The sequence below is a fragment of the Anastrepha ludens genome, chromosome 6, assembly GCF_028408465.1.
Source record: "Anastrepha ludens isolate Willacy chromosome 6, idAnaLude1.1, whole genome shotgun sequence".
NCBI lineage: Eukaryota > Metazoa > Arthropoda > Insecta > Diptera > Tephritidae > Anastrepha > Anastrepha ludens.
In genome coordinates, this window is record NC_071502.1 from 68,655,281 (window position 1) to 68,679,699 (window position 24,419).

Sequence of the window (24,419 nt, forward strand, 5' to 3'; positions counted from 1 at the left end):
CCTTTGCGGCGAATATTATTTGTTGATCCTGCGCACTGATGCAATGTTTTTTGTTATTGTTGCACCGCTACCTTAGCACATTGAGGAACGCGCAAAAATGTGACCACTGCAATTCTCCTTCTTAGTTGTTTGTGTGGACCAATTCGAGGCAGTTCCTTTCGAATGTTAGTAACGAATGGTCGTAAATGTTTCGTGATCGCTGCCGAAATTGTATTGTGGTAGATTTACTACTGTGTATTAAGTATACTATGTATATCCAACAGAATCGAATTATTTCGCAATAGTGCTAGCATAGTGCGTGGTGTGTTTTTAAATAATTTCTTTGAGTGGTATGGTATTTAATGACGCTTAATAAATGTAAACAATCTGAAAAAATCTTTATAAAGAGTAGGTGCTGCTACAAGTACTCGTCGTGTTTTGTTTTAATATAAATTCAAAAAAAAAAAAATCAAAATTATAGAAGTAGATTCGGTGTGAATAAATATAACTGAACTTTGGCAATATTTGCGGGCCTACTTATACCAGACTTATACCACGGAATCCACTATTGCAACCGGATTATGCCAATATACGATCAGGACATCAGACTCGTATATATATACGAGGCCGGGTCAATAAGTCCGTGACTTTTTGTATTTCTGACCTCTTTACTGAAAAAGAAATACTGCTCCTGTCAACAGTCATCTGTCAGTTGACTCCAGTCAAAACACAAACTAACTGACGCAGCACGTTCAAATTTTGACAGGAGTCAACTGACAGATGACTGTTGACAGGAGCAGTATTTCGTTTTCAGTAAAGAGTTCAGAAATACAAAAAGTCACGGACTTATTGACCCGCCCTCGTATATACGTATATAATATAAAGTGGTTGAAGGATATCAGTTAATATAAAAAGAACAATTTTTGTTTTGCAAAAATAACACTGTGAATTTTCATATCCATTTCGATAGTTTTGGTAAACTATTTACTAGCTCGTTCTCCAACTAGAGGGAATTGTTTTAATACCAAAAGCTCAACAAATATTTTTAAACATATGTTTTTATCGGTATATATATATAATTGGCCATATACCATTTACATACATATGTATATATTTGTCGCATACATTTAATTTTTTCTTTCAAAAATTACATGTGATAGACGGCCACCACTAGTGTTTACGCAAATTTCCGTTTTTGTTGTCAATATTTCCGGCGGTAGACTGCGTGGATCTTGAGTACCTGGAGAGTCTACGACTTAGACCAGTCTTTTTGAGTGACACCGCAGGGTGTAGTCTGGGGCCGTCAGATCTTGCGATCCCGCTGGCCAACCAGCATATCTCCTCTGTGTCACGCATTTTGTGGGCAATGACTCTATCTTATGAGAATCGCATATCCTCCAACTCTAACTTATTGAATTTTGGTATTAATTATTAGGTTAATTATACTGCAGAATTCTGAATAAATTCGGCTTTCATATAACATAGGGTGGGACTCAAGGCATATACGGTTTTAAAAAGCTTTGAGTTCCAACTAATTCTGCATACTGTAATTTTTTCAGAAGAAAAAGCCATAAATGTTATAGAAACCTCAAATTGCTGACCTTTTGATACCAACCACACCAATTATCTGACAAGACAATTAATTGCTTTGTGGCTCTTTGAAAACTTCATAAATTAGTTTTGTCTTATGTATAAATTACTACAAAAGAATTATAAGTCTAAACTACTATTGCAAGCAAACGAATTTTTCAATAATAAACAATTTAAAATAATACTATTTATTTGTCTTCTTATGATTAAATATCATATATAGTTCACATCAAACCAATGGAACACTCGTGTAAATTTTAGACCTTTGGCTAAATGTTTACTTACAACACCTAACATTTCCCTCAGTGTATTACCGACCGCGCGACTTTAACACAACGTTTATATTAGAAAATTCACCGAATTTTTAATTTTTCTCACTCACCATAGAACGATTTCCCTTTCAGCTGTAGTTGTGTTGTTGTCGCAGTTCATCAGCTGTCGTTGCAAACATTGCTAGCATCACTGTTACTGACAGCTGAGCGAAGAATGTCAAAGAGAATGCACACGAAGGAAGCACGTTATCAAAACAAAGCAGAACGGGCGAATTCCTGCTCGCTTACAAAATTGAGAATTTTGTTTGATGGTTCATTCTCGTTCTGTTTTGCACTGTGTTTGGTCGTGTGGATAATTTATTCTTGGTGTATATTTGCGCGTTTGTTCTTGTCTCGTCGTCTGATATTTGATTACGGGAGTAAATTCTCCAATTAAATAATCGTGGACTGGCTGGTGCATTAAAAATGTAATTATTACAATCCAACATCAGAGTGAAGTGCTTGTGAATAAGGGAGTAAAACAGAACAAGGCTAATTTGCAAAAAAATAAATTATGGGCAACTATTTACTGAAAACCAAAACTTGGGCAATGCGGGAAATTGCAAAAGCACATGGAAAACATATTTATTAAATGAATAATTTTGTGCTTCAGCTCGATCGAAGAAAATATAATATTATATAGCAAACATTAGTGTACATACCTACACCGCTTTTATGATAGCAGCGCGCGCATCTTGCTGCGTGTACCCACTTTGCGTGCCTTATCAATGGTTCGGCGGCGGTGTGCGGCGATAATCGTAAAGTCAGCTGGTCGAGCAGGTCATCGCACAGCGCCCGCCCCCACAAAAGCCACCATTGAAAAGGTAAATGCTGAGCGTTGTCTTTCCATTTGTTTCGTGGCATCGACTCGCTAGCGAACCCGTCCAGTTACGTACTCTGATGAAAGCATACAAACACACATAGTTGGCTGATTTAGTTTATTTTTGTAGTTTTTTTCTGCTATGTTAACGATATGTTTATTTCATAATAACTTTGCATAGTTCTCCTAAACAAGTGCTACATAAGTATGAGAACGCGGTAGCGCACTTGCTTGTTGTGGCCACTGTGAGAGAAATGTTCTGAAAATCAATAAAAATTAAAATGAATTAAGTGATTTGTTTAAAAGTGCGAAACAATAAAAATTCTTTGTTAACAATAACATATGAATATTTTAAAGATATAAAATATATGAGCGTGCGAGCAGTTGAAAAAATTTAAATATTTACTTGAAAAAATGATGACTTCGAAAATGGAAAGGTACAGCGGTGAATGCGAGTTTAACACAATTAATTAGGTCGCAGATTTTGATGGTAATAAGAGATTGTGCTCGAATAAAATTAAAAAACTCATTTTTATAAAAAATTACATAAATAATAAAGGCATCAATTAAAAGATAAGCGCATTAACCTTAATGCAATTGCCAGACCAGTATTAAGTGTAAAAGTATTAGTGTACGCAAAGTTCAATGCGTTACCTGCCTAAGAGGAAGCATTTACGAATTTATATTACATTTTTCCGTTTGATTACGAATATGAAGCAAGTAGAATTAAAAAAATGTCCGACTTGTAATTCTTTTTGTGGAAAATATCTCTGCCCTAAATACTTGGACGGCAAACCCGAGTCATTTCGGAACGTAGAACCGCTTGCCACGGGAGTGTGAAAAATACGACTTATTTTGATTTCCTGCGACGCTCGAGGTGGCCAGTCATCGCAAAAGATACTCACTGGGTAAAAACTGGTACGGATAATGACTACAATTCGTTGCATGTCGCTCAGTACTATATAGTTTGTAGGTAACTAAATATGTCTTTAGGAACTGAAACCTAAGGTATGAACGAGCAGGAACTTGTAAGAAAATGATCTGTCCTTTTTTGAGTGTTTGGCCGCTCCTTCTCCTATTTGTGGCGTCGGTTTTAAGCCGACTCCGAACGGCAGATATTTTTTATGACGCGTTATTTAGAAACATATTCGGGAGTTTGCTATTGCCTGTTGAGGGGCTACCGCTATTGGAAAAAACTTAGCAGAAATAAAGAAGTTTGACACGTTTGAATCGGGGGAAAATGTAAATATGCTTTTGTGATTTGGCTACAAAAACTTCCCTGTTGTTTTTTGTTAGAGAGATTTTGAGCCGTAGTGACTTGATTTGTGCAACACATGTTTGCGTAAAATTCTTATAATAAACCTATTTATTTTTGGCTCCTACCCTAGCCATATCCATATTTGCATATATTTTTGTTTTAGTTCTACTAATAACTGCACACGCTTTGACAATTTCGTTATCACAATTCGTCTTTTACGAATAAAGTAGGTATGAAGTTCGAATGAGAACTGCTGCATTGGCAAATAAGCATTTTACTTTTCACTTTCATTACCTAGAATAGTACCACTTCTATGTGGTATGTAAAATATGAACTCAGTTCAGTAGAAGAGTTTTGTGGAATTTCATTGGCAACATTACATTCTCATTGTAATCAGGAAGTGTAACCGCAATTTGTGCAAACCTCAAAACGTGGTCGAATAGTGGGTAGGCGGCATGTGGCGGTATTTTTCCTCGCTTTTCACAAGTGCACATGAAATTGTTTACTTTCTACGCTGTTGCACTGCGATATTGCTGCGCATTGTCAACGGACTGTCATGAGCGCAGCATCGTGACCACCCGCCCGCTCTTTGTTGTCATTGGAAAAACATCACATTGCATTATGGCATCTGGATTTTTAAGTGATTCGATCGAATGCATTCAAACTGCCAGTTTGTTTGTTTAAAGAAGTTCGATTCCCTCGACGACCCAATGTGCTTCTGTTTGCATTGAATGTATTTAAGTACATGCCAGTATGTATATATATACTCGTATGCACATTCGCATTTACACCTGCCTTTTGCCTTCGGCTTTCTTTTCCGCTCCTGTCTTTGGAATTTCCGCAAAACTATCTCTCTTACATTTACTCCAATTTTTTTTTCAATTGTTGATCTACTAGAAAAAATGTTTTATTTGCTCGGACTTTTATATGCGTTCATACTCAAAATTAATACCAAAAGTCAGTGAGTGGTAAAGTGTAATAAATTATTGTATATTATAAACAATGTGCCGTTAAGGCTTTGTGCTCTACATGAATTGTATACAAAATAATAATAGTATCTATTTGTACTACACATTTAGTGCTATAGGTGTGTGTAATAAATATGTATGTATGCATGCTGGTGTGTTGTTATTCACTTTATTTATTTGAATATGCATCGGCGGTTTAATTAAGTGAATGATGAGATTATGGCATTGATTATGATGTGAAACAGAATTATTTGTCGAAACTAACTGATTGAAATACAGTGCCAAAAATTATAATTCAAAAATCTTTATGATGTGAAAAAATTGCTAATTTTATGTAATTTTCCTTTTCTGTTTGTTTAGCTATTCATGCCGATTATTTTCAGCAGTCCATTAATAGCAGAAATTTAGTTCAATTTTTTATGTTTGATTTAATCAAATATGCACCAGTACAAGAACGGTTTTGAATAGGAAAAATAACATTTTAATACAATTAAAAATGTGTAAAAAGTGAAATTAAATTAAATAGGACATAATAATATAAAACGAAATATTATTCAAAATATCTAGTGCATTTCTAACTCAATACTTTTTATTTGTACAACACTGCTGTCCCCGAAAATCGTAGTGGTAGGCAAATCACATTTTAAAATCCGCTAAAAATACCTAAAAGGTTTTGCTTTGAACTAAAAAACGTAGCTATGGATTTTAATTGCAAATAAAATACTTTTTTTTTACATTTACAAATAGTGTTTATAAGGTAAAAAATAAAGCGCGCTTACTTTTTATGCAAAAGTCATTCATTCCATATGAAAGTATAAACTATTTTAAAAAAATATTAATTATTACATTCAATATCTATATAAAAACTTCCAGCGCTAGGCGTTTCTTCATTTCTGAAAAATGTTATTTCAAAATATTACAATATTTTCAAACTTCATCAAAACACATCTTTTAGTTAATGATATATTATGCTATAGCAAACTCATTTTATTTTGATGTTTCTTCTTTGGATTTCTTCCATTGAAACTAATGGAACTCAGATCAAGCTGAATTTTTTTGTAGAAAAAAAAAAAATGTAAAAGGTAGTTAAATTCAATGAAATTGCTGACAGTCTGAATATGTCAGTTCAAGTCTCCTAGATGGCTTCGGTTTCCTTTGACAAATGAATTCTTCTGAAAAGTAAAAATTGCTCAGTGTCATCGGTTGTCCTCACCGTTAGCCAGTTGGACATACCGGATTAGGATTTTTTCCGGTCAGAGGCTGTTATTTCACTCTTCGCCCCTGATCTTCCCTATTTTGACAAAATATCAATAACAAATGTAAATGAGATTGTATGCGAGTATTACCGCTAAAAAGAAACTTCAAATTCCTTCTACAGGAACGCGATTAAATGCTTTCAACGCCAATTTAGCATTGTGTGCGACAAACTTACCCAGCAGCAGAAATTTGCGCGCAATGATTGTTTTTATTCCTTAATATTTCTTGATTATGCAATTTAAATTTTAGTACAACTAAATGCAATATTTTGGTAAATCTTTGACTAATTGGCAGATTCTGCTTAACTGTCGCTTAAATGGAATTCGGTTTGCATTTTTAATTTATATGTACAGCCGTGGTCAGCTAATTAGCAACGCGATATTTGGACCAGTTTTGACACCTTTTTTTTGGGGTTTTTTTTTTAATTTCATTAATTTTTTTTTTTTAATAAAAACATAATACAAATACGAAAGTTTCAAACTTTGTACAAAACTCACATAAATTAGACAATTTTTTTTCCAAATTTTAAACTTTTTAAACAGTTTAACAAACAATTAGTTGAGAGAGGCCGCCGTAGCCGAATGGGTTGGTGCGTGACTACCATTCAGAAGTGCCCAGGTTCGAGGCGCCGGGCATTGAACGCCAAATCTACAGTCTTTGCGAACACTCAAACGATGTTTTCATTGAAAACGATTTCGCATGCTATCAGTCCATAAATTTAAAAGACAAAAAAATTTAATTTGTTCTATTTTAGAATTTGAAAGACGTAATAATAACTTTGAATGTTTTAAAATTGATATTCGGTATTTTCGTTATCGCTTTCATCGACATTAGAAGTTTTTAATTTGTTGGATGGTTGAACATACTGAGATGGCAGATATATAGATTTAGATTTTTCAATGTCAATGTCTTTCAGCCGCACGTTGCCTAATAGCCTAGACAACCAGCGGTGTTAATCGGGATTACCGACGCATTTAATTCTGATTAAAATTGTAGTGTGACAAACGGTTGTTACGCGGATTAGTGAACAGTTGAATTGTTTATTTGATAGTTTTGCAGTGAAAGATAGAGCACAGGTGATAAATACGGGTATTAGCAACCCTGACAGTAAAAAATAATTATTTGTTTAAAAAATCTCAATTTGCTATTTCTCAAACTGCAAAAACCAACAAATGCAAATAGTTCATTTATCTATAACTAAAATCATTAAACATCGTTTATCAATTTTAATTAGTTTAAATTAAAATTTTTATTAGTTTATTTCCTTAATGATTTCAAAATGTACTGTTTGGCAACACTGTGTGGTGATCATTTACACACGTACGCGATAGGAACGAGGTTGAGTTTTCATTTACATGGGCTCTCATTAGTTTGATCGTGTCAGCTGACGCGGAACGTACGTTTATGTTGGAGACTGTCAGCACCATTAATGCAAATTAGCATTGCATCCAGTCTTTCTTTCTCTTCTTTTTAGAAGTTTCATTATTTTTCATTCACAATAGATACTAATTGCCATTTTTCGACAAAGTTGCCATCGAAAATTCCCCTAATCCGGTTAAATTATGAGAATTAAGTCTATTTGTCAATTCACATTAGTTGCACTTAATTCCTGAGATACATCCGAATTAAGTCGTTAATTCCGATTAACGATACGGTCTGTCTAGGCTATAAGAAATCAAGAGAGAAATCCAAAGATATGGCGTTTTTTATTTTAAATCCAGTAAACTTTATAACGCTCAAGGCGGGAACTTTTTTTCTTTGAACTCTATAACAGTTGGCATAATTTAGACCGAATAGATTCGGGTTTATATGTATATGAATATAAATATAAATAAATACAGTTGGCATCAAAATGGAGAACCTATGTTACCCTCTAAACCACTGATATTATGCATAATTGTTTTTGCGGCAAAATCTTTCGAAACACAAATACCGAACCTGTTTTCAATGTATGCAAATTCAATTGGTTTTTTGTAATTATATTGAATAAAATTGAATCTCTTGATTACATTCCTGTTAAATTTTCTGCTTTTATTGCCTTGTACAAAATCCGCTTTATCAATAACAATTAGAAGGCCATTACGCACTGCGACCAGATCTGATCTATTGTGAAATATCAATAACAATACTTCGATCATTTCTTCTCACTTCTGCCAAAAAACCATTTACAATATTAAAATCAAAATCTTCACTTTCTGGCTTTAATAATATACATATTTGTTATTGTTATCAACTTCATTGGGTCCTCCATCTTCACTTTCCGAAGAATTATCGACGGCTTTATCAACTATCTCGGATGTCTCTTTTAGTCATTGCGTTCTTACTATGTATAGGGTGGGCCATGTAAAATTTGCTTTTTGAATCGGCTATACAAACAAAAAAACGAATCACTATTGTTTCAAACTTTTTTTTTTATTTTGAAGATTGAACATTGTCTTTTATGAATGAAAAATAATATCGTTCAAATGACTGCCACGACTGGCTTTACAGTAGGCCATTCGATCAACCCAATTTTCAAGCAGATTTTCGATTGTTTGAGCTCCAATTTCATGAATGGCAACTTCGATTTCGTGTTTTAAAGCATCAATCGTCTCTGGATGGTTCGCATAGCATTTGTCCTTAACGGCTCTCCACAAAAAATAGTCCAACGGGCTTAAATCACCGCTCCGAGGCGGGCTATTGATATCGGAATTTCGGCTGATTATTCGGTTTTCAAAAACGGTAGCCAAAAGTTCGAGTGTAACTTTGGCAGGGTGACAAGTTGCACCGTCCTGTTGAAACCAAATGTCGTCCATGTCATCCTCTTCAATTTTTGGAAACAACTCGTTGAGCATGTCACGGTAACGCTCGCCATTTACTGTAACCGCGGCTCCTCGCTCATTTTCGAAAAAAAAATGGCCCGATGATGCCGCCAGACCAAAAACCGCACCAAACAGTGACTCGTTGTGGATGCATTTGCTTCTCTACAGTAACGTGTGGATTTTCTGAGCCCCAAATCCGACAATTTTGCTTATTGAAGTAGCCACCGATGTGAAAATCAGAAAAGAAGAAGAAGACTCACCACTTTGGAAATAGGTTTTAAATATTTCCCAAGCGTATAGCGTCCCATTTCGTAAATGTCAAATTTTTAAGTAAATTATGAACACATTTGACATGCCATTTGTGTTACCAATCTCAAAAAAATAGGTGGTTCAAAAAGAAAACGCTATATGGCCCACCCTGTATATTATATAATGTACGAATGCGAAGTAGTGATGCTGTACTACGTATTACGTTGTACATATATACATATATGTTTTCTAAAGCTCCCTTTATCAACATTGATCAGCTTCTTTTCTATTAAATGTTACGAAATGTCAGCAAAACAACACTACCAATAGGTGACTTGACTTGCAAAACCGATATTCAAAAAGTATTGTTTACATAAGAAAACACCTTGTAAAGTATTTGTATATATATATATATATATACATATATATATTTACTTACATACGTAAAACTAAATACATAATACAAAATCCATTTGTTTAAATAATCAAAAACTATGGGAGAAATACCTCTTTGATGCCTTAAGGTTTATTATCTTTGCAGCTGAAATTCTTTGAAAAACCTACTCAAGACTAAAAATAAAATTCTTTGAATAAATGTAACTTTTATCAATATTTTTATCGTGTAAACAAAACAATTTCTTATGCAAACAACCGCTCGTACTGGAAACGTATATATCTATGTTTGTATGTTACATCTTAAGAATTGTAATTTAAATTCGTCTTAATAAAATGCGCATTCCCAATTCTCGTTTAATTACCGTATATAATATTTGCTGTCGAAATATTACCGACAATGAAACATGCGTGTGCAATTACGACAGCAAAGGCGGAATCAATAAGGAATAGTATTAACCGTGTTCATAACAACTCTTCAACAGGTTTATGGATTGTAAATATCTGGATGTTATGTTTTTATTTTTATATATTTTATTACTTATTTAGTCAAATTTCTTATTGATTAAAAAACATAAAAATACAGTTGATAAAAATGGTTACTAAATATGCAACGACCAAATCTTTTGGCACCGAAAAAAACTTTGCAGATAAAATTCTAACTGTGTAAGTTTTAGCGACAGAACTACTTGCCCTAACTACTATTAATTCCCATTTCTATGATTTCTTTTTATATACACCACGTTGTAAAATTATAAACACACCACTATTTTTTATAAAAAATGCAGTTCAAACCATACAACGCAAAGTGTCAAACTTTGTATAAAATTTATCAAAACTTTTCACAATTCCATCAAATCTTAACCATTTTTGCCAAGAAAAAAGCTCCTCATAAAAAACTATTTGCCGTTCAGAGTCGGCTTAAAATTGTAGGTCCCTTCATTTGTGAAACAACATTCAGACGAACGTCAAAAATGGAAGAAGGAGCTCAAAACACCTAACAGAAGTATACGCGCCCATTATTTGTTTATTTTTTATATAAAAATAAAAAAAGTATTTTGAAATGAAAAAAAAACAACCTATTTTTCATAAAAAATAAATATAACAAAAAATAAATTACTAATTAGTAATACTATTGAGTGATTTAGAAATTAAAAACAGAAAATTATCTTTAATTTTAAAATTTCGCGGACTACGTATATTCGACTTTCAATTATAATTTTTGTATGTTGGTACACTCGTCTCGAAGATATTTTCACGGTTTTAGCATAGTAAGATGTTTAGTTTGTTTGTGAGAGGCATAAATAAGACAAGTGTTTTGCGTGTTCCGCGGATTTTCTGCTATCGAATCTTTTCTCTCTTGGACTCTTCCATTTTCCTCCCACATTTAATATTATTACTAATTAGTAATTTATTCTTTAGTAAATTTTTAACAATTTTTTTAAATTTTTGTAGACGAATATATAATTATGCAAATCAAACGAAAATAAGCAGGTTCAATCACCTTTACTACAAAAACAGGTTTCAAAAGTGGATCAAGAATTTTTTAACATACAAGGTTTCAAATTTTTCGAAGATCTGATCTTTGACCCCTAATAGCACCTGTAATAGAATTTTGTGCGAAAAAAGTGATATGTTATTTAAATACGTGGAATAAGCGAATCACGACCATATATTTTCCTTTTTTAGTTATTTAAATACATTAATTTTAAATGTTTTTCACACTTCGAAGACTCATATCTCGAAATTGGTGGCTAACTTCGAGGATTTGCTGTTTTATTTATAATTCAATCTTTAAGTTTCGTCCAATACCTAGAAAATGAGTTGATTTTGCTGTATAGTGCAATAGAAGAAAAGCTCTTTGGAATTGAAAAAAAATTAAATGTTTCGGTACCTATCTCTACTTATTTATTTACTTACGTTAATCTACCGGGCTTCACTCTCACAGGCTGAAATAAGAACTACTGTAGTTAAAAACTGCATATACTCGCATACTTCATATTTAGCATTACATACGTACCTACATATATTAGAACTTAAAATAGTTTTTAATAAATAATTTTTTTTAATATTCTCTGGTTAATCCAAGTTTTCTTATCCCAAATTAGAAAGACGAAATTGTTCTTGTTAGACTTTAATTTTTTTTCAATAATAATTGCAGGAAAATTTCAGAAATACTCAAGGATAAAGTTTTAACATAAAATTTTGAACACCTAGGCGGCCGCCGGAGCCGAATGGGTTGGTGCGTGAAAACCATTTGGAATTCAGAGGTTCGAATCTCGGTGAAAGACCAAAATGAAGAAAACGTTTTTTCTAATAGCGGTCGCCCCTTTTCATGCAATGGCAATGGGGTGAAAACATCAAAAATCAACGAAAACTTTGAGCCACTTCAAACTGGCACTTTATTATACTTCATTCGGTCAAAAAAATATCGGGAATTGTTCATTTAAAAAAGCGCGTTACACATATGTCTAAATATTTTTTGCTGGAATGTTGGTATTGTGTCGCAGAGTTTGAGCGTGATCTGTCACTTATTTTAGGCATTTAATTATATCAGTCAACCGCAGCTGTGCTCTGCGATTTTCACTATGGACTGAATATGTCTTAAATTTTGCGTTTTGAACGGGATTTCGGGTACCGCATCGTTGAAAATGTTGCAAAAAGTCTATGGCGATGCTTTATCAAAAACACGGGTCTACAAGTGGTATAAGGCTTTTGCAGAGAACCGAGAAGTCGTGGAAGATTTGCCCGTACCTGGTCGCCCATCAACGTCTTCAACGAATGAAAACGTCGACCAAAACTAAAAGTCAAGGAAATGGTGCTGGAAAACCATCAAACCATCATTTAAGTTTGAGGGAGATAGCTTGTGACCTTAGCGGGTCTCACGAATCAATTCGCAATATTTTACACGATCAATTGGGCACTACTCGTTCCAAGAGAGTTGAATTAAAAAAAAAAAAAAATCATCGGAGGAAGGTGGCTGAAGACATGCTTGAGCAAGTGAATTCGGATCCAACGTTAACAGGTGATGAGACGTGGGTATATGGGTTCGACATGCAAACCAGTCACCAGGCCGCTGAATGGCGCTATCCCAAAAACCACGTCAAAGGCGGTCAAAAGTGAAAGTCATGCTACTCGTTTTCTTTGATTAACATGATGTTGTGTACTCGGAATTCGTTACAAATGGTTCTATGGTAAATAAAGAATATTATTTAGAAGTTATGCGACGTTTGAGAGAGAATGTGCGTAGGAAACGGTCCAACTTGTGGAAAGAAAACTCATGGAAAAACACTATAACGCACCGTCTCACAAGGCTGATATTGTGAAAATTTGTTTGCCCAAAAACTCGACAAATATCATCCAACAAGCACCGTATTCACCGGATTTAGCGCCTTGTGTCTTTTTCTTTTTCCCAAATCTTAGTCGATAGTCGATAGAGGCCATTAAGGAGAATTCGCTGAAGGAGCTGAAGAAGATCTCTTCACAGGCGTTAAAAAGGTGCTCTGATGACTAGACTAATCGCTGGCATATGTGTATTGCTTCAAGTGGAGCCTATTTTGAAGGCGGCAAAAAAACTTTTGATGATTAAACATTTATTTTGCGTTTTATTTAATAATTCCCCGTACTTCTTTGACATAATGTATATAGAATAAAAAAGGCTATACAACCGAATAATCAACAATTTTCTACAAATTCTGAATAAAAAGTTTGGAATTTTGATGCAAACTTCTTTAATTTGTATAAACCTTGTACAAAGTCTGAAGCTTTGATTTATAGTATATGCTATTTCTTGTAGAATGAACTTTATTTTAGGAAGAATTTATGAAAACTAAAAAAATGAAAAGAAAAGTTGTCTATTATTATGGCCATTGGTGCATGTTTCTTATATAAAAAAGTCAAATAAATATATCTTATAATTTTAACACTTTGACGGCACTGAGGTCCGAAAAAGATAACTCCAGGAAAAATATATTTGAAAGATAACATCTTTAATGCAAAAAGTGAAGTTTTGCGAGAATTTTTATAAAGTGCGTGAATTCCCCTAGTCCTTGAAAATTAAGAAAGACTTACAGATAAACTAAACTAAGAAGCAAATAATATTTTAGATTCATGTTTTTAAGTTTCACAAGTACTTTAGTCAAGGGTCTGAAAGGATTATAAGAGGTTTGTCGAGCATCCTCTTTAATTGTGCCTCTTTATTTTTTTGGGTAAAATCAAACAGTATTTTCTTGCTGACGTAAGGATTATAAGGAAAATGAAATTAAATATAATTTATATTTACAAAAATTAAAAAAAAAAAAAAATGAGTGCCAGCATGGCAATAATTTTGTACTTGCCTTGAAATTAAACCAACTATTTGCGTGTGTATTTTATGTGCAAATTTTTAAAAACCAAAAAGCCATTTGAAGTGATAAAAAAAGATGCTCGTTAAATTTCGCACAGCGAAGCAATAAATATTGCTCAAGTACCTACCTATGCGGTAAACATGTTTACGTAAATAAAAATGATGAACCTCTGTGCATACCTATGTGTATGTTTGTGCTTGTATATGCACAATTCGTGTGGCCAATTATTTAATAAATAATTTAAATTTTTTTATAGTATAAATACCATTCAATATTCAGATGGAAATATATTAAATAAATTTATTAGTGGCTTTTCAGCAGTAGTTACTTTATACAATTTTCATTACTCAGTGAAAACAGAGAAACAACAACCACAATACTATAATAAACTGTGTGTACTGTTACTTAACTGACCTTAGTCGAAAGCAAATGGAAATGAAATTTAAAAAAATGTAACAAAACAAATAATCGCGAAAAAATGCCGCAAGTACTTCAAGGAATGGAAAATACAATAGTCAAAACAATTCAATTGTAATGAGAAGTAAAATTAAATAACATCTAATTTGACGATCAAACATAAAAATTAGTTAAAAGTTACAAAAGACGACGTGCTGCAAGCGCAAAACCGTATAATCGTGTAAATACAAAGTGCCGACTCTAAGCCTGTGTGTGTATATTTCTAATATATACATATGTATATGTGTATTTATCTATTTCAGCTTCGTTGCAGAATTTTATTTGATTTGCCATTGAATTGCAATACGTGTACAAAGAAATCCTAAATATATTAAGAAATAACAAAATATAAAAAAAGAGAGCAAAAAAAAACACAAATAAATTCTTCGAAAAAGCAAACGAATTAAATAAGACATTCCGTTAAATTACTTTCAATTTTGATTACATCAACGGCGCAGTACAAACGCACTAGCACCACCACCCACTTGCTCATCAGCGAGGAATACGGACGTGAGCTATTGGTGTGCCTCCGGCAAGCTAACAAGTAAACGCATAGCGAAACAGTCAAGCAAGCAATCAGGTTGGAAGGCAGTCGAGTGGCGCATACACACGCGCGAACACACTCTCGCACACACAGCGCATATGTGAGCACCTTGAACCTCAGCCACGTTGTTGCTGTCTTTGTTGACGTCTCATCAGCGTCTTTTTATAGTACGTACTTAGTTGTTGGAGACGACGCTGGATTTTATCGCACTCCATAGTGCCTCAGCCGCCGCACTCCAGTCGTCAACACATACGCACACTCGATACTCGAGTGCTTTGGAACTCTTAATTGGTGAGTGAACTTTTTAATCTACTTTTTTTCTCATTTCACTCACTTAAAATGAAATTAGACAACAAACAAGAAAGCAACGACATTAATAGATGCTCAAGAATGTGAGCAGGTCTCGTTTGGTTTTTAATGGCTGTATGAGAACAAGTAGAGAGCGGAGGAGGGGGGAGACATGATAAAATAGGTTATCGGTTTTATTTTACTTTTGCGTGGGAAAAATGTCATGAAATTAACGAAAGTATAGCGGATACGTACATATATATAAGTTGAATGTACATATGCGTTGTGATATGTATGTATGGATGTTCGTATATATTTCTGAAAATTTTTATGCACCCATAAAATATCCATACCTCAAGTTATAGTTTTTTGGGTTTTTTCGCTTCGTTTCATTTCAATATACATATGATACATACATACATGAAAACGTTTAATATCACTTTCAATTCAATTGAAAAGTTTAATATTGAAATCTAGTTTCCAACCTTTTTGTCTATTGTTCTGGGCATGAAATGCACGCTGGTTAGAATTTTCTAATTAGCTTGCGTCAAGTATTCAGTATCTTCTTCTGGCGCTACTGTTCGCGTTTCTAAAATTAAATTTGGCTAAAAATTCATAAATCACGCGGCATACATTTAGGCGTCATAGCTAGCTATACACACTGCATGTACTCTCACTCTCTATGAATTATATACAGTGATGCACATAACAAACTGAACGATTCATCAATTTCTGAACTGCAGTTTGCGAAGCGCTATTACACTACGTCCGTTCGCAAACCGATCAAAGCGTCGCTACGGTATTTTTCACTGATTCGTTTTTTTTATAAATTTTTTTTAGATTTTTAAGGTTTTTCAGCAACACTTTGTGCTACAGCAGCAATATTCTCAACAGAACGTCCACTTTTTGGTCTGCCAGTCCTTTTTCTATCCTCGACAGAAGAAGTTATTTACATTTTTTCACCAACCCTTGAATTGCGTACGATTATTACCACTAAAAAAATCAAGAAATTTGCGATATCTTGTTCTTAAAGATCGATCATTTTCATAATAAATTTCAATATTTTTAACGCGTTCTATCGTGCAAATTTGTGCATCTCTGTACTTGATAAATGCCAAAGATGCCGTCAAAAAATATGTACGGTCTAGGGATTATTCAATACTGACATCTAGGCGTCACTTTTGAAAGACCCTTTATTTTTTGTGCGCCCCTCTTTGCCGAAATTGATATATTGAAAAATACACCTCATAGGAAGATTTATATTTGCAAATAGCAGTGACACTGGCTAATTTGCAAGTAAGAGCGGCTCCATTTATCGCTTAGTAGCTAAGCAATTTATACTGTGGCTCTAAGCTTAAGCAGAAAGAGAAAAGTTCGAGACTGAATTGCAAATCTTCTGCTTTTCCTCGTATCCGCACGTAAACCTTTGCGGCAGACATTGGACAATATACATGCTCTCAGGCGGACACTACACTGTCATTACTAATACTAGGAAACTTTGGTCAATAAGAACATCACAAACCAGGCTGTAATTAGCACACTGGGCGCATAAGTATAATATCAATTCAAAGCTAGTACCGAACGAGGTGCTTGCAAGGCATAACATATTTATATAAATTCATTCAGATCAAATACACTTCTTCTTTAGCCACATGCATGCAGCTTTTTATAAAATTTACGGCATGCGTTTCGTCGTAAAAATCGATGGAAATATAAATACTTTTCGACTGTCTCCCAAAGGCACACTATGCCATACAGAAACAGCAAACAGAAACTCTTCAGCATTAATTATCTAAATCCATTAGCTCTTATAGAATATACCAATGTGTAGATTCCTTCTAAGTTTTTTTGTGTTTCCTATCTGCGTCTTCGGTTTTTTTTTTCTCCAGTTTTCTTTATTTATTGAATCTTTCTTGTAATATATAAGAAACTAACAATAAGTTTACAAATCTTATATACTAGAGTAATATGTTTCCTTACCAGTGCTAAGAAACGAATTATTTGCTCATATGAATATATATTTACATATATGATTAAATCGGTTGTGAATCTCCAATTCTTCATATCTGGGAGCTGGAAAGGACGGGTTTCCAGTATCCGATTCTTCATAGCTGGGAGCCGGAAAGGCCTAGTTTCCAGTCTCCCTTAAAGCTTCCGTTGTCACTCATGTCGATTGTGTGTCTTAGGTGTGTGCAAAAGTATTTTCATAAGTTTCAGTGTTAGCTGTTTAATAAAATCCGATGAGAAATACCTATGAACTAAATTCGTAAATGAATGATAACAGAGAACAGAAACGTTTAAAAAATACCATATATTTCTCTGCATAGAGAAGTATCTTTTAGTTGACGAATTTAGTTAGCCATAGGTGCTTCATGACATTAAAGTTGAAGCAAATTTCATCACGTGTTTGAGCATTTTCTTTCATATCCGACTCTTTCAAAAAATCAACTCTTTCCAACAGGCATTAAAGCAATTTTGAATTCGATTTATCCAAATCATCAGATTCTTAAAGTTGTTGTGGATACCTCGTTCCCTCCCAATGAAGGCAATTTTGTACTTATTTTACAACCCTTGCTCTACACACTCTGATCCTATGGAAATTTAGTTCTACCAATATATTTATATTCCTTTATGAGAACTAAATCCAGATAATTGGTTTAGTTCATCAACAGTCACTGTATAGAAATAATATACATTGTTCACAGTTAGCGTGCGCACAAACGAAGGCAATAATAGAGTTGACGTGCAGGAAGTACCAAAAAGGCGATGGTTTGCTTGCATCCTTGTGCCTAGTGTACGTTTTTCGTCCGCATCCTCTCTTTGCCTAGTTCATCAGCTCAAACTAAGAAACTATTGCTGGGCGCGAAATTGAGGTCGACATGTCCATTCTATTTATTAGCATTATTAATACTGACAAATATGCGGTTACACACTTAAACTCACACATCTAAGCATGTGCCAAGCACTCGTTCGGAAATGTTCTCATTCCCTCATACCTGCCAAACTATTCTAATTGTATTTGTGACTATGTATGTTACGGTGTATGTGCGAGGATCTCATTTAACTTCTATCTCACTTGGTCTCACTCACCGCCTGACTCCCTCAGAGTGAATTGTGTCTGAGCACATATGTGCTTGTGTGCTCTTGACTCATCACTTGGACGCCCTTTCCACGGTTGTCTGCTTGCCAATTTGCGGCCACTTCCAATGTTATAAAGGCTGCCAAAATTATAACTTCATTAAAAGTTAAGCAAAGTAAAGCTCAGTACAACAACATTGCTATGTTGGTGGAGAAAATTTTTTTATTATTCTGCTTTTCAAGATTTTTGGGAGGCAAATATCTTGCAAGTGGTTCGAAAAGTAAAACGAGATGTTGAAAAACTTTTAGGAATATGCGAGCTTTGAATATTCAAGAATGTCGAAGGTATTGAGGAAACATTCAAGTTTATCTGGTTCACCGAATTTAACTTAAATGTTGGTTATGGTAGAGGAAGGGCAGAATAATTGACTGGCGCACTATGCTAAACTAAGTCTAAATTTCTATGTGGGTTACTCCACCAATCAAGACTAAGTAAATATTTGTGATGTTCGTTTTGATGTTTTTCCTCAACATTGACGGACCCACTAACCCCGCTTCGCTATCGCTCTTTTCTGCTTATGTCTGCTTTTAATGCCTGCAACTCCTGTAAAGCCGGAACAACCTAAGTAATACTATACCAACGCCTGAAAGTACTGGTTTAGTTTTAGCGCATTCGACGCAGAATATTGAAACTCGCTCAATACAAAGCTTACAAAGGAGACAAATGATGCCAATGATGCCTATGGGAAAATATAATTTAGAACAATTGAGTACAACTTTAAGAATATAATATCATCAAAACTATACACAGGTGGATTGAAACAAGATTAATATGAAATAATTGTTGATTAATTTCCGAAACTCACCCATTTAAAGTTACTTCCCTATTTAATATAATTCTCTTAGCAAAGATTATCTTACGCGATGAACGCAGGCTGGCAGCAGTGATAGAAACTACCCAACTAATGCGAGGTAGACCGTGTGAGAGTTGTGCAAAGAACTGCATTCAAAAAATGGTAAACGCGCTCTCAGTGTAATAATTTCGAACTGCATATCGGCGGAAAATCCTTGTCCAATGTGTTGTATGGAGGAAAGGATGAGTTGTGAACAGTATACCAAAAAGTATACTTCAAAATGTTTTATACCATTTTTGGCAACTTTGAACCCTCCAGCAACCGAATACACATTTTTGTACGATGGGGCCACATCTCCAGAAGGACAACAGCCCTTCAAAGTCTGGATAGTAACATCTTTCATTGCGTGTTCAATTCACTCGGCCCAAATCCCACCGAAAACTGTTAGGCATATTTTGTTATTTATTTTTATCAAAGTTATATTCATGACGAAACTCCTCAGGCGCCACATTTAAGGCGAATGCAAAGGATGTGTGACTAATTGACCAAAAATTACAAACCATACATACCGACACAGGTGGTATCTTATAGAAAGTATGTCAGAAAGAGCGAAAGATGTTATTTAAAATTAAGGTTTGTCAACTAAAATATTTAAATAATTCTCAGTTTTATGAAAAACGAAATTTTGAATACCTTACAAAAAATTGCATTTGTTGTAATATACTAATTTTGCTTAGTTTATTTGGTACTTAACGCAAAACGACGACAAAAATTTCTGAAACTAAGTCTCAAATGGGTTGGTGGGGTACTGTACCAAATGGCGTTAAATACATTACCGAGCAAGAACGCTGCAAGGTTATTCCAGAAAGCAGAAGATTTCGAAATGACAACTTTCAAGATGGAGAAAATGATTATATACCTATATATATAATTGGCACGTACACTCTGTTTGGGTGTTTGGCCGAGCTCCTCCTCCTGTTTGTGGTGTGCGTCTTGATGTTGTTCCACAAATGGAGGGACCTACAGTTTAAAGCCGACTCCGAACGGCAGATATTTTTATGAGGAGCTTTTTCATGGCAGAAATACACTCGGATGTTTGCCATTGCCTGCCGAAAGGCGATGGCTATTAGAAAAATGTTTTTGTTAATTTTGGTTTCACCGAGATTCGAACCAACGTTCTCTCTGTGAATTCCGAATGGTAATCACGCACCAACCCATTCGGCTACGGTGACCGCCGTACAAATAAAATCAACCAAAAAAGAGGGTTAGGATTGCAAGTGAGGAATCTCGTCACTAGTCAAATCAAAATATCATTGGAACGCTGAAATGATGGTTTGTGCTCAGCGCTCCTTAATTAATTAGCTATTAGATTAATTAAAAATAAAATTAGCTTCTAGTTACAGTGAACGCTCAGAACTCTTTAATTCCACAGGCTAATTTATGCAGAAACCTTATGAAAACTTTGCATTTAACTTCATAAAATCCTTCCTAAATCTCCTTCTAAAATCCCCTTCTTTGTTGAGCAGAGAGACAAAATGGTTTCCCCACATTGGAAATTATAGGAGAAGACTTGTGCCCAACCAAGTGGTATCACAATGGACCTGTAGCCTTTCTCATAAAGAGTGGCAAATACTGTAACCTAACCTCACCTAGAAATTATCAAGCATGTAAGTGAATTAGCTCTCTGTGAAGTTTTTGTATAAACGTGTAGCGAATTTCTGCTCGTAATTCCTCACATCACCGTTCAAATATTACCTTTCTCCCTTACCTAGTACATTAAACAACTTTGTCTAACTCTCCAAGTGCACATCATCTGGAGCAGCCATCTAACCTACCGCCTCTAACCTGTTCGCTTTCAGCGGAATGCTTAGTAATAAATTTAATATTAGTTTACCATAAACTCAACACAATTTAAGCTCCCTTACGTTGTTGTTCTTATCTATGTTTTGAAGAGAATAGCAGCAGACATATGAGATCCTTAGGGCAGGTGTGCGCTGCATCGTGGCCACCGCAATTATGTAAATTAAGATAATTATTTTGCGTTCACAGAATACTCACACGGCGCGAAGCAGCTCAGCCTTCAACAAATTATTACATAATTGAATTCGTTGTTATGGATTTCCATACATACATACACGCACGCATAGATACATACATTCTATTTTTATGAATGTGTGTGTTACAACAGTTTGTATTCCATAAGTTTAAATGACATTTTTATATTTCCCTTGGTGTTGTCGTAGTTTTGGCAGATTTTATTCTTTCTATTACGCAGACAGGCAGGCAACATGCCAAGCTCCCAAGAACAGTTAGGTGTTTTAAAAAATATTGACAAAGTAAGTAAAACACTAATAAAAAGGTGACATAATGAACAAAGGAATATGAGGTGTCATAAGGGGCTTCAAAAATTCAGTCACTACAGATTTTTATTGCCAAGCCTTGCACTGAAAGGCTAATGGTAATGCTGGTTAAAAAATGGCATAAAAAAAATATGGTAAGCAATATTGGAGGAGGAATATTAGAATGTATAGAATATTAGGATAATGCCTGATAGTGAGACCGAAAGGTTTAATATTCTTTGAAATAATTCGGCGTACACTTTTATGCGGTATCTCACACTATTTTCAACTGAGAAAAAGTCTAGTAAATTTTCTGTGGAACAGAAACGCCCTATCGGCCCTACAAACTCAATATTTTTCATATTTTTAATAATAAGATCAAATACATGGGTAAGAAATATTGGGTTAAAATGTTACAGGAAAATATCCAATACACCAATATATTTTATTATAGATTCTTAAAAGGAATATTAGTGGGAAAACTAGTTTAAAACGAGTTGTTTAAAATAATTTATATCAACCTACCAATTTTGGAAAACTTTAATACGCTAGAAAAAATATGACGTTTAGGGATAAAACGGTAGGTGGCCCAATATTGTACAGCTTTTCTTTTTTCATAATTGCTATACCGCATTCTTGTCATTATTTCTGCTGCACTGTGTATTTATAGTAGATCTATTTGTTTTGCATCAAGATATAAGCAGTTACAAACTTAGCCGTAGAATAGGAGATTTACGCATGAATGAAAGTATTAGGACTTTTAAAGCTTTTGCACTCTCAGGCAAAATTTTGTTTTATATCCCAATTTATTTTTAAACTATATACCTTTTTGAAAAAGTGGAAAAAAGATTGAGGTAATTATTTGAGTGCAATTTTTGTAGAATATTTTAACACATTAGCTTCCTCAAAGTAAGTAGGTTTTGACCCTTGGAAATAAATCACTAGAGGGTTATAAAGGCTTTACGATAGGCTAGTCGTCCGAATGGAAACAAACGCTCTGCATGTATTCGATGCGGTACCAGCTGTTGGTAGCAGAGGAAATGGAAGACCTCTTCTACGTTGGAAACATCAGGTGGAGAGGGACTTGGCTTCACTTGGTGTACCCAATTGGCGCAGGTTAGCACGAGAAAAAAACGACTGGCGCGATTTGTTAAACTCGGCCAAAACCGCGTAAGCGAGATCGCAGATATTTAGCACTATGCAAATATGCACCTTGGACAAACATGCAGATACGCACCTTTGAAACTAATTCGATTCAATAAACTACCTGTACATACGTATGTATTTACAATATAATATTTGCACATATGTCTATCAATTACTATGACAAACTTTCAACGAGCGTGAAACGTAATCGAAAGCTACACGCACGAGCTACTACCTACTATTCAAATAAATTTCACATATCAGATGTTGTTTTGTTTTTGCCATCTGTTGGCTTTATACACCACATAAACCTTTAGAGATACCTCTAAACGCCCACTCACACACAGATAACTGCAAAATAACTAAACACATACAGATTGTTCATGCCTTCTCATATTTTTTATGCAATTTTAAACTGATTTGCAAATTGAATTTCTGTAACTGATTACCTTCATCAACACTATCGATTACATATCTGTTCAGACAGGATGATGCTGATGCCGATGATGGTGATGATGAGGAGCACTAACAATGTAAATGGTTGGAATAGTAAATTGGCATTGCGCGAAAATTCGCTGCTGTAAATGTAATTGCATACGGTTCTGAGTAGTCAGAAACAAGCAGACATGATGAAGGGAGTTGTGTGAGGAAACTGTTGCAATTGTAAACAATTGTGCCATTGTCAATTCGTTTCATTCGCCATGTGCTCAAGTACCACTGGTAGTCGTAGCTCCTCCTCGAATGAAAGCCAACGCGTATGCGCATCTAATCGAATTCAGCTGCTTGCGAAAGAACAATCTATATGCAGTCAGTCAGTCGAAATATGTATGTATGTATTATATAAATAAAACGTTTGTTATTCAGTTTTTCATCTGGTTTCCCATTTTTTCCCAAGTGTTGCCTTTTTTCATGTGACTAAATAGTACTGCTTTCGTTTTGCTCTGTGCCTTTTCTGCTTGCGTGCGGAATGTCGCACATTACTTTTACCCAATTGACTCTCCGAAAGTATCGATAAAATTCAAGTTTCTGCTGTGATTCACTTAGCATCCAATTTTTCGTCTTTTTCACCTCCATGCATCGTTGCTCTGATTTTGCACAAGTCGTTGGCAATAAAATCACTAGCTTACTGATAACCATTTTTTTCTCATGTGCATTTATGTAGGTATGTATATCCTTTCATACGTTCAAGTATATATACCCCGCAGGGAAATCATCTGCTTTTGAATAGATAACCTTTTAGGGAGCGCAAATCACGTCTAGTACGCGATTTTATTTAAATGCGTTTTTTGGCGCAGCTTCCATGCAACGCATGCAGTATAACAGAATTTTTAGCACAACCCCCTAAAATTATTTGCGCTCTAACTTTTGAATTTACTTCAAAAGCCTTTTTCCATTACTTGAGTTGAAACATTCAACAAAATTTATGTATAAGCACGAGATTTGGTTCTATTTTATGGGTTCAAGCTCATTTTTTTTAGCCAGGATGTCTTGAAGAAACTAAATGAAAACATAAGAAAATGAAGTAGAATTTTCTAACAAACTCGTTTCTTCAACAGTTTTCAATACAATTTTATATTCGTTTTCATTGATTTCTGATGAACTTAACTTCAAAACTAGCAGCAACAGAGTGCATAGCAATTTGAACATCGCTAAAATTTGAATTCCATAGCTAGAGCCCAGCTCCACCGCTTTCACTATGACCTCCAGCTAAAAACACGCACGCCTGGTAAATAATTAAAGGA

At 34.6% G+C, this 24,419-nt stretch overlaps 1 protein-coding gene across 7 annotated transcripts in view; it reads left to right on the forward strand.

The window, feature by feature from the left end:
• The first annotated feature begins 231 nt into the window (after positions 1–231).
• The window catches only part of LOC128867812 (transient receptor potential cation channel trpm), a 319,297-nt gene continuing 295,109 nt past the window's right edge, over positions 232–24,419 (forward strand). For 2 of the 7 annotated variants that reach the window (XM_054109325.1, XM_054109335.1), the window contains exons 1-2: positions 2,136–2,308; positions 14,692–15,263. The gene's annotated coding sequence lies outside the window, so the exon portion shown is untranslated. The other 5 variants (XM_054109329.1, XM_054109326.1, XM_054109330.1 and 2 more) reach the window with 5 other exon arrangements.